Here is a 4,298-nt window from a genome sequence, read left to right as displayed (position 1 = left end):
GGAGGACATTCCAGCCCATAAAAGCTTAATTAGTCCCTATTACCCACTGCTGATTATTCAGTACCATAGACAGCAACTTGTAAAAACTGGTAGTGGATCCAGATCTTGATGAAGTACAATTCCATAAGGCCATCAGTAACTTTGTCTGTGATACATAAGAGAAGCATTCATGATTGGCTTCAGTGGGATTTTTTTGTTCCTATTTTTATAACTGCCATGTTGCCTGGATCGTATCTTGTACATCAGCGTCACCGTTTCAATCTCCCCATTAACCTGGGATGAGAAGGATATTTGTGATTCTTGTTAACTGAATTATCTAATCTAAAATAAGCGCCGGTGACCTCGCTGGAAAGAACTTAATTGAAAATGAATGTGTGAAATCTGAGGCATTAATGTTTGTCCTACAGTGAGGGATTAAGGTCAGAACCACAGACTGGATATTTATTAACGGTCTATGGTCAGAACTCTCCCTCTCTCTCTGCATATCTCTCTCATACACTCATTTCATGCATTGACTACTTCTGCTTTGAAATTGACAGGCAAGTCAACGGGTTTAATTAGCGTGTAGATCCGTGACAACTTTCCAGCTTTTTAAGGCATAATTTGTTCTTCTGGTCAAAGGCTGATCGACTACCCAACTGGATTTATCTACAGTCCAGGATGAATCGAAACCCAGGCCAGGACTGCAGTCATCCTCTTTAAGACCTGGTCTGGTCCTGATCAAAATCCACATGACCTTTTTGCTTAGAGGCCAGAAAGAAGTTCACAATATCAGACTTGAGTAAATTGGTTCCCATGGTTTATAATTAAACTGCAGAGTAGCAAGAAAATGGAAATATTGACTGGAGTAGTACAGGTGTAATCTGAGATTCATGCATTATTGCATATTCATCTTTCTTTCCTTGTAGAGTGCTTTTAAGATATGATATGGCTCTGTAGGACTTCTTACTAATCTAATCATACTGTGGGCCAGCTTTGTATGTGTGACGAGCCATGGACAATTGTCTGTAAGCTCTCAAAAACACATAAAATAATGCACAAAATCCTGAAGTCAGGAGGAAAATGTCCACTCATAAGAGAAACAGAAATGAAGATTTTTTCTTTAGTTGTCTGAAAACAAGAAACAGTATCTGAAGTTTCATTATCTGTTCATTAACTGTAAATTAGATGTACACTCATACACAATATACAACTGAACCTAACCCCATTTTTCTTAACAAAGCATGTGGTGTTTTTCAGTCTTCAGCAAAACATGTGGTGTCCACAGTCTCCTAAATAAAAGGTAGAGTACAGCAGAGTGACAGTTATCAAAATGATTTTTGATCAAACTAATGTTTTCATGCAAGTATATTTTCATAGAAGTTAACAAAATGTATAATATTCCCAGTGGGTGCATTTATCATCAAACGGGGCACATTGACCCCAGACAAAAGGATTCACTCCTGGCTCAGCGACTCCTGGGAGTCTTTTTAATGAGCTCCATTTATAATGGCATTACTGCTGAATGCCGGGTAATGACCTTGGCTGTAACAAACAAACAGACAAACAAACCAACGAACCTTCTGCTGTTCAAATTTAAGCTTATTAAGCTCATAAGAACCGGGTAGGATTCCCAAGCCTGCACTCTAACAATTACAATTAGAGAGAATTTGTGGGGGGAGCACAATAAGTATGAGCCATTAACCAAGCCAACTTTCAACACTTTTTAACACTAGAGCTGAACACAGATAAGTTGACCACACTCATGTATTGGCCAATATAAGCTTATTGCAGATAAATATTAGTATTGATGCATGTGTTGTAATAACAAATTGCAGTACAAAAATGCCAAACTAGGTTTTGATATAATTGGCATACAGTGTAACCATTATGTAGTTTGTCCACCAGTGTGCACCGGCAAGTTGATTTGTCAACTGTAAAATGTCATGCTGAGTGTGTAAATTGGTCACAATTGTTTTAAAAAAAAGAATGTAATGGATCTGAAAGAAGATGGTTTGCTTTATTAAAAAATGCTATTAGCCAATATGTCATTGTCAGCTGGGCTATACTAGAGACACATTTCTTTCAGTACCCGAAAAGTATGTCCAGCCCTAATTGTAATTAAACCAACACTATACTATTGAAGGATGTGTTACTGTAATAAAAATAACCCACCTGCAAAAATAATTTCTTACTTTTCAAATAGATTTGAATCATTCTCAATAATTAGGTGATCAAGGTGAGGTCACTCTGTAAGTGTGACGTACTGTAACACCCAGTGCAGGGGAAAAGTAAAAAGCCACGTCAGAGAATTTAGTCTTTGTACACCCTGAGGTGTCCTCTCTTGACCCCTGTCATTCACAGCAGCCACTGTGTATGAACATTTCTGTCAACACTGAACAGAACTGCATTACATTTCTGATGTGTTTCTGCTGTGACAATGTGTTCAATATTTGCGTTTGACAGTAAAAGAGTGTATTTTGAGACTAAGAAGAAAGTTGTAGATACGGGTTTTGTGGGGTTGCAAAAAAAAAGAATAAGAGAGAGAGGGAGAAAAGAAAATCACATTTGCTTCCAGTTCACTGCGCTCCACACAGACACTAGCACACAGTCCGCTTTCAACGGAGAAGTCATTTCAAACTTTCTTGAGCTCGTATTCTGACAGTTTTACTGACAAAATTGTACTTCAGCAGTGTCTAACCAGAAATATGTTACCCAAAGCTTTCTCCTGCCCACAGAAACATCTCTGCTTCTCCTCACCTACTATGCCAAAGCCCTTCCTTAATCTTCAGAAGGCAACTGAGGCCTATTCAGCAATCAATTACCAGTAATCACCGGACTACAAACTGGCCAACTCTTTTCTATACGTCATCTCACAAACTTTCAACACATTCCACATTCAGCTCCTCATGCATACTATTCAAATCAGGGGTTGATGGTCTGTGAGACATCACGGTAAAAGTGTTTCTATGGAGGAAAGATAGTGGCCTGATTGAATTCTCTGAAAACAGCAGCTGTTCAACAGTAAAGATAATATTTTCACTTTCATTTTCGACATCTCCCATAGTTTGCACTCGGGCTTCGGCCTCCCAGACATTCACATATAGAGCAAGACGATGAGTCATTGCTTTGCATAAGGACTGAAAAACTTTAATGAATCTTTTCACTACTGCCCTTTTCTTTATCTGTCTCTTTCTGTTTTTTCTTTTTACTGGGCTCAGCTTAAACCCTGTCCGTGCGTCCTTTACAAAGTCACTCAACTGGATAAAGTAATTTACCTCCATGAAGGGGAGCGAGAGAGGGGACTAGACAGGGAGAGTGAGGGTGAGCATTGCAGGGCAGAGAGGAAGTCTTTGTCAATCACTTATTTGTAAGGAGAATGTAGCAAAATGGAAGAGGAACAAAGAAATCTAGCATTGACAAGCGAAGTGTACAGAGAGTGCAGAGTTGAAGCCTGAATGCTTTGAAAAGACAAATTCAGTCTTTTTAATCAACCGCAGCAGAACATTGTGTTGTTTCTTCTTCTTTATTTGTGTCCCATAAACCCCCAAAGTACAAAAAAAGGCTGATGGTTGAAGAGACAAATACCACACATGGGAAATCAAGAGAAGATTGCAGCTCGAAGACTCTTAAAACTAACAAAGGAAAAATCATTAATTATCAATTACATACAGGCATGTACCTTTAATTAAACATATGGTGCAAATTGCTTTAAAAATTATGTATTCTCTGAGATTAAAATTGTGATAAACAGAGTGACAAACACTGAAGTGTGTGTTTAGTGTTTGTAGATTTCTTCAGGACAGATATTTTAAAATATAGTACATAACTATTAGGCCCGGCACTTATGATGAATCATTAAGACGGTACGTAAATTAATATCCTTGATCCCTGGTTGTGTAGTCTGTCTGTGACAGATAAACATAATTTCTGTGTTTTGGGGTTTTCTGCCCAATTCACCTAGTTGATGGTAGTCCTCATTTAATTTGGATGGTTAAATGTTACTCTAATCTTTCTCCGTTAATTATCAGATGATAAAAACTTATGTTTAATAATTCCCTATTCGGAGAATATGTGACCCTGACCTATTTCAAGGATTAACCAAAAACTCCTAGAGTCACGCCAACACATGCTTCGGACACAGTCACATTAACACCATGTACCACATAATTTATAGTAATAGTAATTTATTTATTGATATACATCAACTTTGGTGAGGCTCTGACTTTTCATCTGGCACCGTCAAGTCAAAATTTCAGTTTGTCTAATACGTTGGTTTACGACCATTCCTATCTATCTATCTATCTATCTATCTATCT

The sequence above is a fragment of the Etheostoma spectabile genome, chromosome 13, assembly GCF_008692095.1.
Source record: "Etheostoma spectabile isolate EspeVRDwgs_2016 chromosome 13, UIUC_Espe_1.0, whole genome shotgun sequence".
In the NCBI taxonomy this organism is placed as follows: Eukaryota; Metazoa; Chordata; class Actinopteri; order Perciformes; family Percidae; genus Etheostoma; species Etheostoma spectabile.
This window is presented reverse-complemented; position numbering follows the sequence as displayed.